This window comes from Hyperolius riggenbachi, chromosome 1 (genome assembly GCF_040937935.1).
Source record: "Hyperolius riggenbachi isolate aHypRig1 chromosome 1, aHypRig1.pri, whole genome shotgun sequence".
Lineage (NCBI taxonomy): Eukaryota > Metazoa > Chordata > Amphibia > Anura > Hyperoliidae > Hyperolius > Hyperolius riggenbachi.
The window spans coordinates 350401279-350415616 of record NC_090646.1 but is presented as its reverse complement, the minus strand read 5'-3'; the positions used below and the strand labels follow the sequence as shown (position 1 = coordinate 350415616).

The 14338-nt window shown below is 46.7% G+C and overlaps 1 protein-coding gene across 1 annotated transcript in view; it reads right to left on the bottom strand.

The window, feature by feature from the left end:
• The window catches only part of FCHO1 (FCH and mu domain containing endocytic adaptor 1), a 340362-nt gene extending 327650 nt beyond the window's left edge, over nucleotides 1-12712 (bottom strand). Inside the window, exon 1 of the mRNA XM_068234105.1 lies at nucleotides 12632-12712. The gene's annotated coding sequence lies outside the window, so the exon portion shown is untranslated. The remainder of the gene's footprint in view (nucleotides 1-12631) is intronic.
• Between the last annotated feature and the right edge of the window lie 1626 nt (nucleotides 12713-14338).

Sequence of the window (14338 nt, the reverse complement as noted above, 5' to 3'; positions counted from 1 at the left end):
ATCTCTGACCACCTGTCATGTTTCATGAGGTGCTAAAATTCCAGGATAGTATAAATACCCCCCAAATGACCCCATTTTGGAAAGAAGACATCCCAAAGTATACACTGAGAGGCATGGTGAGTTCATAGAAGATTTTATTTTCTGTCACAAGTTAGTGGAAAATGACACTGTTACAAAAAAAAAAAAAAGTTTCCATTTCTTCTACCTTGCGACAAAAAAAAAAAATGAAATCTGCCACGGACTCACTATGCTCCTCTCTGAATACCTTGAAGGGTCTACTTTCCAAAATGGGGTCATTTGTGGGGTGTGTTTACTGTCCTGGCATTTTGGGGGGTGCTAAATTGTAAGCACCCCTGTAAAGCCTAAAGGTGCTCATTGGACTTTTGGCCCCTTAGCACAGTTAGGCTGCAAAAAAGTGCCACACGTGGTATTGCGGTACTCAGGAGAAGTAGTATAATGTGTTTTGGGGTGTATTTTTACACATACCCATGCTGGGTGGGAGAAATATCTCTGTAAATTACAATTTTTTGATTTATTTTTTTACACACAATTGTCCATTTACAGAGATATTTCTCCCACTCAGCATGGGTATGTGTAAAAATACACCCCAAAACACATTATACCACTTCTCCTGAGTACGGCGATACCACATGTGTGGCACTTTTTTGCACCATAACTGCGCTAAGGGGCCCAAAGTCCAATGAGTACCTTTAGGATTTCACAGGTCATTTTGCGACATTTGGTTTCAAGACTACTCCTCACGGTTTAGGGCCCCTAAAATGCCAGGGCAGTATAGGAACTCCACAAATTACCCCATTTTAGAAAGAAGACACCCCAAGGTATTCCGTTAGGAGTATGGTGAGTTCATAGAAGATTTTATTTTTGTCACAAGTAAACGGAAATTGATTTTAATTGTTTTTTTTTCTTTTTAAAATGGGGTCACTTGTGGGGTTCCTATACTGCCCTGGCATTTTAGGGGCCCTAAGCCGTGAGGAGTAGTCTAGAAAACAAATGCCTCAAAATGACTTGTGAATAGGACATTGGGCCCCTTAGCGCACCTAGGCTGCAAAAAAGTGTCACACATGTGGTTTCGCCGTACTAAGGAGAAGTAGTATAATGTGTTTTGTGGTGTATTTTTACACATACCCATGCTGGGTGGGAGAAATCTCTCTGTAAATGGACAATTGTGTGTAAAAAAAAAAAATCAAAAATGTGTCATTTACAGAGATATTTCTCCCACCCAGCATGGTTATATGTAAAAATACACCACAAAACACATTATACTACTTCTCCTGAGTACGGCAATACCACATGTGTGACACTTTTTTTGCACCCTAACTGTGCTAAGGGGCCCAAAGTCCAATGAGTACCTTTAGGATTTCACAGGTCATTTTGAGACATTTGGGTTCAAGACTACTCCTCACGGTTTAGGGCCCCTAAAATGCCAGGGCAGTATAGGAACCCCACAAGTGACCCCATTTTAGAAAGAAGACACCCCAAGGTATTCTGTTAGGTGTATAATGAGTTCATAGAAGATTTTATTTTTTGTCACAAGTTAGCGGAAATTGATTTGTATTGTTTTTTGTCATTTTCCGCTAACTTGTGACAAAAAATAAAATCTTCTATGAACTCACCATACTCCTAACGGAATACCTTGGGGTGTCTTCTTTCTAAAATGGGGTCACTTATGGGGTTCCTATACTGCCCTGGCATTTTAGGGGCCCTAAACTGTGAGGAATAGTCTTGAAACCAAATGTCTTAAAATGTTCAGGGGTATAAGCATCTGCAAATTTTGATGACAGGTGGTCTATGAGGGGGCGAATTTTGTGGAACCGATCATAAGCAGGGTGGAATTTTAGATGACAGGTTGTATTGGGCCTGATCTGATGGATAGGAGTGCTAGGGGGGGTGACAGGAGGTGATTGATGGGTGTCTCAGGGGGTGGTTAGAGGGGAAAATAGATGCAATCAATGCACTGGGGAGGTGATCAGAAGGGGGTCTGAGGGGGATCTGAGGGTTTGGCTGAGTGATCAGGAGCCCACACGGGGCAAATTAGGGCCTGATCTGATGGGTAGGTGTGCTAGGGGGTGACAGGTGGTGACAGGAGGTGATTGATGGGTGTCTCAAGGTGTGATTTGTAGGGGGAATAGATGTAAGCAATGCACTGCCGAGGTGATCAGGGCTGGGGTCTGAGGGTGTGGGCGGGTGATTGGGTGCCCTAGGGGCAGATAGGGGTCTAATCTGATGGGTAGCAGTGACAGGTGGTGACAGGGGGTGATTGATGGGTACTTAGTGGGTGTTTAGAGGAGAGAACAGATGTAAACAATACACTTGGGAGGTGATCTGACGGCGGGTTTGCGGGCGATCTAATGGTGTGGGTGGGTGATCAGATTGCCCGCAAGGGGCAGGTTAGGGGCTGATTGATGGGTGGCAGTGACAGGGGGTGATTGGTGATTGGCAGGTGATTGACAGGTGATCAGTGGGTTATTACAGGGAAGAACAGATGTAATGAATGCACTGGCGAATTGATAAGGGGAGGTCTGAGGGCAATCTGAGCGTGTGGGCGAGTGATTGGGTGCCCGCAAGGGGCAGATTAGGGTCTAATCTGATGGGTGATTGATGGGTGATTGATGGGTAATTAGTGGGTGTTTAGAGAAGAGAACAGATGTAAACAATACACTTGGGAGGTGATGTGACGGCGGGTTTGCGGGCGATCTAATGGTGTGGGTGGGTGATCAGATTGCCTGCAAGGGGCAGGTTAGGGGCTGATTGTTGGGTGGCAGTGACAGGGGGTGATTGACGGGTGATCGGGGGGATAGATGCATACAGTACACAGGGGGGGGGGGGGGGTTGTTAAGGAGTCCCCAGGGGGCAGTTTAGGGAATTTAAAAAAAAATTGCGTTGACAGATAGTGACAGGGAGTGATTGATGGGTTATTAGGGGGGTGATTGGGTGCAAACAGTGGTCTGAGGGGTGGGAAGAGGGGGGTCTGAGGGGTGCTTTGGGCGATCAGGGGGCGGGGGGGGCAGATCAGTGTGTTTGGGTGCAGACTAGGGTGGCTGCAGAATGCCCTGGTGGTCCCTCGGACACTGGGACCACCAGGGCAGGAGGCAGCCTGTATAATACACTTTGTATACATTACAAAGTGTATTATACACTTTGTAGAGGCGATCGCGGGGTTAACAACCCGCCGGCGCTTCCGAACGGCCGGCGGGTTGTCGTCGCGGGTGGGTGGAGCCAGTTGCCGGGGAAGCGCGCGTCATCAATGACGCGATCGCTCCCCCGGCATGCCGAAAGGACGCAACGCCCTTGGGCGTATTGCGGTCCTTTCGGCGTCCACTTTGCCACCGCCCATCGGCTGTGGGCGGTCGGCAAGTGGTTAAAGGGGTTCTGTGGGGGTGTGCTGAGGGTAAAAACAGACACTTACCTGGGGCTTCTATCAGTCACCTGTAGCAGTCATGTCCCACGCCGTCCTCCTCTGATCTGCCGTTCCCCGCCGCCGGCACCGGGCAAATTCTTCGTCTAACACAGTCGAATAATGCGTGCTCCCGTTCGCGTCATCGGAAGCTTACTGCGCAGGCGCAGTACGAAGGTTTCTTGTACTGCGCAGTACGCTTCCGATGACGTGAACGGAAACTAGCAGGCGCACTGCCGCGCAGCCGCAGTTAGAAAGCATGCCGCACTAGACCGGAGCCGGCGGCGGAGAACGGCGGATCGGAGAAGGACGGCGTGGGACATGACTGCTACAGGGGGCTGATAGAAGCCCCAGGTAAGTGTCTGTTTTTACCCTCAGCACACCCACACAGCACCCCTTTAAAGAGAGTCTTAGGTGATTTAAAAAAAAAAACAAAAAAAAAAACAATGGGTCGTAGACTGCACACTTCCACCACTGCGGGAGGCTTCGGCAATCTTTCAGAGCCTGAGTGCTCTCAAAGACGGCCACTCCGTAGTGTGCAAGCTCGCATTCTTGCTCATGCACAGTACGGAGCGGCCGTCTTTGGGAGCACTCTGGCTCACAAAAATTGCCAAAGCCTCTCACAGTGGCAGAAATTAGCAGGCTCCGACCTAGGGCCTGCTAACGGGGGGTTTCCAGTCATGGAACGCGGGGACCATAGGAGGAATGTGAAAACTCTATAGCAGGGCTTTTCAATCTTTTCACTAATTGTACCACTTTTACCACCTGAAAATTTTCAAGTACCACCAGTGTGACTGCTCAGTAAAGCAGAGCCGATGGGGCACAGCTGTTTCCACCAGAATCAGAGTGGAGAATTTGCATGTGGGCATGCTGACGGGGAGCTCTTTGGGGGGGTGGGTCCCAGTGCTCGATCCTCTCTACTGAGGAAGAAGGGGGAAGTCTCTCTAAGCCAGGTGAAAGGTGCACAGTGACAGTGCGTATACTTCAAATACAGGAAGTGAGCAGTGATGTCACTTCCTGTATACGCACCGTCACTGTGCACTATTCGCCTGGCTGTCTCTTCACTGCTGATCTGAAGTATGCCGCAGGGCAGAACAGCCAAGAGCGAGTGAGGGGGAGATGAACTTTGTGGAGGCAAGATGAGACCAGAACAAGTGACAGGCAAACCTGGTGTGTACCACCTGGCCAACAGCAAAGTACCACTGGTGGTACGCGTACCACAAGTTGAAAAGCCCTGCTCTATAGGACCCAGAGCCTTCCCTCTCCTTAGGTGAGTATCTGTTTTGTTTTTTAAATCCCTTCAGCTCACTTTAAACAACTATCTTTTGTTTTCAATAATTGTTATTAAATTTTTCAAGAGGTAAACAATACCGTTTCATAAGATATATATATATATATATATAAAAAAAACTTATAAAGTCAGTGCGAATGGTGAAATAAAAATGATTCCGATTCTGAATAAAATATTTCATAAACGTACAAGAGTACAATTGTATGACCAATGAATGTACCATATCTACAACCAATTCTACCTAGGGAGATAAGATTGGAGGACTGACAAATTGGGATGGTGCTTGTCAAGCCTAACAAATGCAATGTTAAATTGGGATGGTGGGGGGAGGGGGCTTGTTACAGTTTTTGGTATGAGAGGGTCTACCACCCATTAACTGGACGGTTGGATAGAGATATACTCTTCTGGTTGTTTCCATAGGTTTCAATAACTATCTTGATCAGTGGTCCTCAAACTAAGGCCTGCAGACCGAATGTGACCCGCCGTGGCATTTTCACTGCCCCCTCCCCCCCCATACACAAAATGTCTAACTTACAGATGCTGCCCACCGCACTTTTAAATATTGCGGCCCGAATATAGAATAGGAGCCAGCAAGCAGTAATTCGCTGGCTTCCAATCCGATTCTGCATCAGGTGACACTGCTGTCCAACTGGATGGCAGGTTGCCACATGGGTATGCTTCACTGCCTGGTGCACTAAGATGTTCTTCGGGAGCCGCATGACTGAATGGCTGCCACTGGGAGTTCTCCTCCGGGCATGATTGGGGAGATAAATACCTAGATTAAATGTAATGTTTTTCAACATGATTTTATGTATGTTCTGGCCTTCCAGCAGTCTAAAGTATGTTGTCTCTGCCCTTGACAATCAGGGGTCCCCAATAGTTTGGGGACCCCTGATCTTGATCATACAATCTTACTACTATGTAATAAAGTATTGTATCCAGTGGCGGACAAAGCCAGCAGTGGGCCCCTGTGCAAAATAAATGGAGTGGGCCCCATGGGAGTGGATGTGGTCATAACCAGGGCTGTGGAGTCAGAGTCGGGGCAATTTTGGGTGCCTGGAGTCGGAGCCAGGAAAAAATGCTCCGACTCCTAATGAATTTCAACTAATTAAAATAGAAAATATGATTAAATGTTCTATTTCTCAGATAATAGTCATCATAAATAATTTATACATACAGTAATAGCTGTGCTTAGTCCACAAAAATGAAATAAACCAATCAAAATTAGTTACTTGTGCTGCTTCAATAAAGCAGTCCCCGTATTTTTAAAGTCAGATATACACATCTGATTGTGACTATATATATGATGTTTACACAGGAATCTCTATATGTTACGGCCAGAACCCGAAGTTTGGCCACTTCTAGTTCTGGCCGGCCACTTCGGGTTCTGGCCGGCCAATGTGCGAGTGCTGCCCATAATAAGAGAAGGAGAGAGAGGCAGAGCAAAAGCCGGCGGCTTCATCTGTTTCATTGCCGCCGGCTTAATTTCATTAAAAATAACTAAGTTGCGGTACATTTGGCTGCTGCGCTGCGGCCAGAATATACATGAATGTTACATGATTCATTCCATTCCTTACATTGGCCGCAGCGCAGCAGCCACTTTGCACATTGGCCAGCCAGAACCCGAAGTGGCTGCTGCGCTGCGGCCAATGTAAGGAATGGAATGAATCATGTAACATTCATGTATATTCTGGCCGCAGCGCAGCAGCCAAATGTACCGCAACTTAGTTATTTTTAATGAAATTAAGCCGGCGGCAATGAAACAGATGAAGCCGCCGGCTTTTGCTCTGCCTCTCTCTCCTTCTCTTATTATGGGCAGCACTCGTGTCCCCCTCCAGAGTCGTTCGTCGCAGCAGGGAAGCAGAGCGGGGAGGCTGCAGAGATTGCTTCTGCCAGCACCCGCTCTGCAAGAACGGCAGGCTTCCTTGCCGCGACGAACGACTCTGGAGGGGACACACGTCCCCATAATAAGAGAAGGAGAGAGAGGCGGGGAGAGGAGAGAGAGGGAGAGCAAAAGCCGGCTGCTTCATCTGTTACATTGCCGCCGGCTTAATTTCATTAAAATAACTAAGTTGCGATACATTTGACCGCTGCACTGGGGCCAGCAGATACATTAATGTTACATAATTCATTCCATTTCTCACATTGGCCGCAGCGCAGCGGCCACTTCGCACATTGGCCGGCCAGAACCCGAAGTGGCCGGCCAGAACTAGAAGTGGCCAAACTTCGGGTTCTGGCCGTAACATATATACGAAATAACATTATGCTGTAAGTATAAAGCCTGATGTGTAGCCGTGTCACTAATAGAGATGATCAATGAGATGAAAATAATTCTGCGTTGATTCTGATTTATTTCCATCTCATTTGCTCATGAAATCAAATAATTTGATATGTTGTTAAAATTTGGTTTGGTGACTACGAATTAAATGGTACCTGAGAAGGATGAAAAGAAAAGCTTTATACATATCTCGGGCTTCTTCCAGCCCCCTTCAGGCTAATCAGTCCCTCGCTGTCCACCTCCACCACCTGGATCTTCTGCTATGAGTCCTGGAAATTCAGCCAGTCAGCGCAGTCCGGCCGCATGCCGCTTCCACAGCCAGGAGCGTTCTGCACCTGCGCAACAGTGCTGTGCAGGTGTAGTACGCTCCCAGCGGCGCAGTGTGCGCATGCGCACTGCGCCAGACTGGCTCAAGTACCTGGGCTCATAGCAGAAGATCCAGGTGGCGGAGGAGGACAGCGAAGGACTGATTAGTCTGAAGGGGGCTGGAGGAAGCCCCAGGTATGTATAAAACTCTAATTTTATCTGTCTCAGGTTTACTTTGTTACACAGTAGTACTATACTCTACATATGCACTCTCGACAGAGCTGCAGGGAATCCACTGAGAATGTTGTGCACATTGAACACAGAGGTGTTGTCTATCACCCATAAACCTGGTTCAGATTGTACATGAAGAAACCTGGTTCAGATTGTACATGAAGAATGTGTAATAGGGGAAGAATCTCCTTCTTCCCCTGCAGAGTACCTGCACATCACTCTTACATGTACCCACAGTTACATTGCTTAGGGCCTGATAGATGTTCTTTGTTCCGGCCTGTACCTTTTACAAGTACTGTTACCAAGGACTAGTTTTAGTCTATGACTAATAGGAATAAATATGGCAGTCTCCATATACTTCTCACTTCAGTTGTCTTGTAAAATTCCTAAGCGTTGGCAGTTAAGAGACAAATTTCATGTTACATACTTTCAATCAACAAGATTGTAATATGCAATTAGAGGAGTCGGAGTCGGTGGAATCCTAAACTGAGGAGTCGGTGGATTTTTTTTTTTTAAATCCACCGACTCCACAGCCCTGGTTATAACAGAGCATGGGTGGATCCAAAAATTGTTAAGGACATAAAAGTACATAGTTAAAATGACAGACGACCACATGGGGGAAAGGACATGGATGGAAAGATAACTACATAAAGGGGAGTGACACAGGAAGAAAGAGGCAGCTTTTGCACTGGCTGGATCTTGATGCATACACAAACCTAGAGGATAATCTGGCCTTAATCTTAAAGTGACTCTGTAACAAAAATTACAACGTTTTTTCTACCATCCTACAAGTTCCTAAACCTATTCTAATCTGTTCTGGCTCACTGCAGCACTTTGTACTATCAAGGTCTCTGTAATAAATCAATGTATCTTTCCCCTGTCAGACTTGTCGGCCTGTGTCTGGAAGGCTGCCAACTCTTCCTGCTGGTCTGTTCCTCTATGCACACTCCAGTGTGTGTTTTATTTACATAAGCCAGCAGCTTCTCTGCTATCTTATCAGTGATAGAAGAGTGCTGGATAAAAATCCTCCTCTGTTAGGCTGTGAAAGTAGCTGGCTGACACATACTGAGGAATTACAAACACAGGCAGAGCTGTCTGCAGGAAGCCTGTAATGTTCAGTGCATGAGAGAAGAAGGGGACAGAAGGTAAACACACAAATGATATTTTGAGATTCAAAAGGAAAGCTGTATACAGCCTGCTTGTGTATGGATGTATTTTCTATGTGTGGACATATTGTACATCAATCTACTTCCTGTTTTGGTGGCCATTTTGTTTGTTTATAAACAAACTTTTTAAAACTGTTTTTGACTACTTTTAATGCGGCGGGGAGCGGCGAAATTGTGACAGAGGGTAATAGGAGATGTCCCCTAACACACTGGTATGTTTACTTTTGTGCGATTTTAACAATACAGATTCTCTTTAAAGAGACACTGAAGCGAAAAAAAAAATATGATATAGTGAATTGGTTGTAATTACTAGAAGATTAGCAGCAAAGAAAATATTCTCATACTTTTATTTTCAGGTATATATTGTTTTTTCTAACATTCCATTATTCTATAATATGTGCAGATTACACAACACTCAGCATTCAAAATGAGTCTTTCAGAGCAGTCTGTGAAGTAATGACATCTCCTCTAGCAGAGGAAAAGTAAATAGTCCAGGAACAGTTGAGATAATAAAAGTCAGATAACAGCCCTCTCCACGACTAAAGGTGGCCATACACTGGTCGATTTGCCATCAGATTCGACCAACAGACAGATCCCTATCTGATCGAATCTGATCAGAGAGGGATCGTATGGCTACCTTTACTGCAAACAGATTGTGAACCGATTTCAGCCTGAAACCGTTCACAATCTGTTGTGGTGGTGGTGGTGGTGCTGCCGCCGCTCCCAACCCCGCCGCATACATTACCTGCTCCGCCGGCGCGACTCCCGGGTCTCTCTCCGCTCTTCTTCTCCGGCTCCGCTCTGGTCTCCGGCTCCAGCATGCTTCACTTCTTCCTGCCCGGCAGGAAGTTTAAACAGTAGAGCGCCCTCTACTGTTTAAACTTCCTGCCGGGCAGGAATAAGTGAAGGCATGCCGGAGACCAGAGCGGAGAAGAAGAGCGGAGACGAGCGGGGGCAGTCGCGCCGGCGGAGCAGGTAATGTATGCGGCTCTATTGCGTCGGTCGTCGGGCACTCGAACGCCGCTAGCGATGCGCTCTTTACTCGCGGGCGATCGACGGATATTTTCCGCACGGCGCGATCGACGGGATCGGACGAAATGGATCGAAATTCGGCATGTAGCGCGAACGATTGGCAGCAGATTCGATCCCAGTGATCGAATCTGCTGTCGAAACGGCTGTAAATCGGGCCAGTGTATGGCCAGCTTAACTTAGTCGGAGAGCTTAATGGCTTGTTTGCATAGAGAAAACAACTGGAGTTTCTCAACTCTTCCTGCACTGGAAACAATTACACTGATGTATCTGATCTTAATGTTTTATTTCTTAGCTGTGCTACACATACAAATCATAATATCATCATTTTTTTTTTTCGCTTCATTGTCTCTTTAATGGCCTTAGGGTCTTAATAGGGGCCCAAGGCAATTTAGTTTCTTCAGTCCCCATGATCGTTTTTATGGTAAGCTAAGAAGAAAGTGGAGTCAAAAAAGATGGCAGCTGGGCCTCTTGACAACCACTAGGCCCCAGGCACCTGCTTATGTTGCCTTGTAATGATCCTGCTTTGGGAGCAGCTGCATGGCCCGAGGACGTGGGGCCCCTGTGCGGTTGCACAGCCTGCACGGAACTATGTCCGCCTCTGACAGTATCTAATTATTCTGTTTACCCTTTTACTACAAAGATTATATCAATGGAGGGCAACAGTGGGCACTTAAAGTATGCAAATTCAAGATACTCCCATTTAAAAAGCTGAACTTCAGTTAACCTGCCACCAAATACTCTCAGGTTTTTTCCATATGAGGTAGTATCTTTTCAGCGCTAGTCTACTTTGGGAGACCCAGCAGGAAACCTCATAGAGAAATTCTGGTAACGTGATTGGGTGCACTGCATCCTCTCCAACTTCTAGTTTTCAGATAGGATGTAGTGAACTACGCCCACACTACTCGGCCAATAACAACGATTTTTGCTGTAGAAGGTTCTGTGATTGGAGAGCAGTCCCCTATGAGATTTCCTGCTGGGTCCCCTAAAGTAGACTAGTGCCATATTTTTCCACTCCTGGCCAAATCATGTTTACAATATTACACAAATAAACAGGAAAGTAACATAATTCCATAATAAAAACAATAGTCTTTAGGTCTGTGTCTCACAAATAGAGAAGAAGTAAAAACAAAAAAAATAGGTACTTTTCCGTTAGCCGGGCACACCCTCTAGGTGGCGATGATTACTATTCCCCCTCCAGGCCGCCATGGATAATATGGAAAGATGTAACTCTGCTGGAGTTCTATCGCCACCTAGAGGATGCGCCCGGGTAACGGAAAAGAACCAAAAAATATATAAGTAACATTTTTTGGCTCTACAGGACCTAGAACTTTGCTTTTAGAACCGATTTGCCTGAGCAAAGTTCTGGTTCAGTCCAAACTAGTTCCAATCCATGCAAAGCAAAATGAAAACAAGCCAAATAAATCTTTAAATGTTTGATGAGTGCGAGGATGCTCATTCTAGTGCACAGACAGCAAACACTGTCAATATCTGCAACTTTAAAGGACTAAAGGTGCGTACACATGCACTACAGAAGCAAACGACGGGTCCATCCGCACCTCCCGCTGGGCGGACTTTCAGCACACTGTAGTGCGTGTGTACGCACTGTCGGCTGGCTGATAAGGCTGTTCCTGAACGATCCGCCCGGCGTACACACGCACTACAATCTGCTGAAAGTCCGCCCAGCGGGAGGTGCCGACGGACCCGTCGTTGACTGCTGTAGTGCGTGTACGCACCTTTACAAAAGGAATTAAAAAAAAAAGTGAATTACCTTAGTGCACTATTAGACCTCAGGGCAGATGATCTGTGGCTCCCTTGTACTTTCCAGACACACTTATCACAATCCACTTTTCATTACATGCCCTGGCCCAGCCCAGGGTCGCCTTATCTCAGTGCGATTAGTATCGCCGCTTTAAAAATCCTCTTCCTGCGTGGGGCACGGCTGGCTTGAAGTGAAGTCAGTCCTGTGGGCGGTCATGTGGTGATGCCCACATGACGGATTACTCAGTGTACGGAGTGACGATGTGCCGCGGGCAGGGATGTAATCCTGCGCTGCCACGTCTATTTGAACCACGCAGGCAGAGGATTTTTAAAGCGGCGATTCTAATCGCCCTGAGATAAGGCAACCCTGGGCTGGGTCGGGGCATGTAATGATAAGTGGATTGTGATAACAGTGTGTCTGGAAAGTACAAGGGAACCACAGATCGTCTGCCCTGAGGTGTGATAGTGCACTAAGGTAATTAATTTTTTTTTTTTATTATTATTCAGCTCCTAAGTCCTTTAAGCAAGTGAGATAGAGGCAAAGGGGGAAAAAAAAAAACATTACCTGGACGTCAGACAAACTCCCCAAAAACCCATACCCAAAGAGATACAAGGCATCCATACAAGCAAGGACATATACAAACACATGCTTCCAATTACCATCTGACCAGAATGCCACCATCTCATCTACACAAGAGTAAATTGTCAAGTTTATTGCGGATGACACCTGCCATATGAGCAATCACAACCAGCATTCCATCCCATAGAGACTGCATACCTGTATTTTACCAAAATCCCCTATTATTAGACTAACATCATTTGCAACATGACACTTGAACATGCATAGGTAGGAAAATGCATATCATACCTATGCATTTTCAAGACGGTAATAGGGGTGCTACATTGCTATTTTACCAACCGTTGTACCACAGCACCAGATGCAACATTTTACCTTGATGCTGCTTCGGTTCTCACAAGAGCACCATTTTTTAGCAAAACATTTTATCACTACGCTGTTATCACGAGAGCTGCATCAAGGGCAACATTTGATCTGAGAAGTATTCATTGTAATGACCAGTGGAATGCATGCACGCTATTGCACAGAACACATAGCAGCAGGTTCCTTTACCAGTGTAGATATCTCTGCATATTACCTGCAGCTGCTGTATAGAGACTGCTCATTCTTCCTATGCACTGCAGTGAAGGAAGGCGGGGATTGTTACAGCTACAAGCATGCTGGACAAAGAAAAGTCATCCTGGGAATGTGTGCCTGTGTCAGGCTTAATGCTGTCTGTTCTACCGTACGTTGTAACCTCATTTTTGGCCATTCTAAGGTTCCCAGTTTAAAAGTAAAAGAGATATTTAAAACTGTGAAACAGAAATGTGCCTTCTTAAAATAGAAGGCACATTTCTGTATTGTATAACATTTTAGTAAGAGGCCTTTTTGGTCCTTTTTAACTTTTTTCACACTCCTTGGAGACAGTTCTGGTTTACCCTGAGTTTGCTGGCCGAGCAATCTGTAAGGGCTGGAACCCACAAGAGCGTTTTTTTTTGAGCATTTTGGCAGCGCTGCGATACGCTAGCGTTTTGCCAAAACGCTCAGCTGATGTTAATGGATGGGGCAACTTCCACAGGAGCGTTTGCGTTTCCCAGAAACGCAAACGCAGGACCTGCAGCATTTTGGGAGCGTTAGTGCTTCAATGTAAAGTATTGAAACACTAGCAGAAACGCTCAGCAAAACCTAAACTGAGCGGTTTTGCTAGCGTTTTGCGGTTCAGCACACTGTAACAAAATGAAAAATAATTCACAGGACCAATCAGGATAAAAACGCAAAACGCTACGCACCCGCTGGGCAAAAAAATACAATGTTGCAAAACACGACCAAAAAACGCGCATGAATCCGCTTGCAAACCGCTCAGACAAAACGCTAGTGGTTGCGTTTTGCGTTTGCTGATTTCAGTGGGTTCCAGGCCTAACTTAGTTTAACAGTGTTTTATTTATTAATTTTTATCAAACAAAACAAGTTTCCCTTCTTAACCACTTGAGGACCCACCCTTTACCCCCCCTTAAGGACCAGCGCTGGTTTGAGTGATCTGTGCTGGGTGGGCTCTGCAGCCCCCAGCACAGATCAGGGTGCAGGCAGGGAGATCAGATTGCCCCCCTTTTTTCCCCCCTATGGGGATGATGTGCTGGGGGGGTCTGATCTCTCCTGCCTGCTGTGGGTGGCGGGGGGGGGCACCTCAAAGCCCCCCTCCGCGGCGAAATCCTCCCCCTCCCTCTCCTACCTGGCCCCCTCCTGGAGATCCTGCTGCACAGGACGCTATCCGTCCTGTGCAGCCAGTGACAGGCTGTCTCCTGTCACATGGCGGCGATCCCCGGCCGCTGATTGGCCAGGGATCGCCGATCTGCCTTACGGCGCTGCTGCGCAGCAGCGCCGTACAAATGTAAACAAAGCGGATTATTTCCGCTTGTGTTTACATCTAGCCTGCGAGCCGCCATCGGCGGCCCGCAGGCTATTCACGGAGCCCCCCGCCGTGATTTGACAGGAAGCAGCCGCTCGTACGAGCGGCTGCTTCCTGATTAATTAGGCTGCAGCTGGCGACGCAGTACTGCGTCGCTGGTCCTGCAGCTGCCACTTTGCCGACGCACGTTATGAGTGTGCGGTCGGCAAGTGGTTAAAACAGTGTGTGCATGTTTTGTGGAGTGAGCATATGATGTCTCCCACAATGCATCACTGCTGAATATGCAAATTATCTTGTGTTGTCTCTGTAAGCTAACCACACCTAATCAAATAAAGTGGAAATTTTATCAGAATCATTGACGAGCTGCAGACTTGTCTCCATTGTTTGCCCGAATCACAG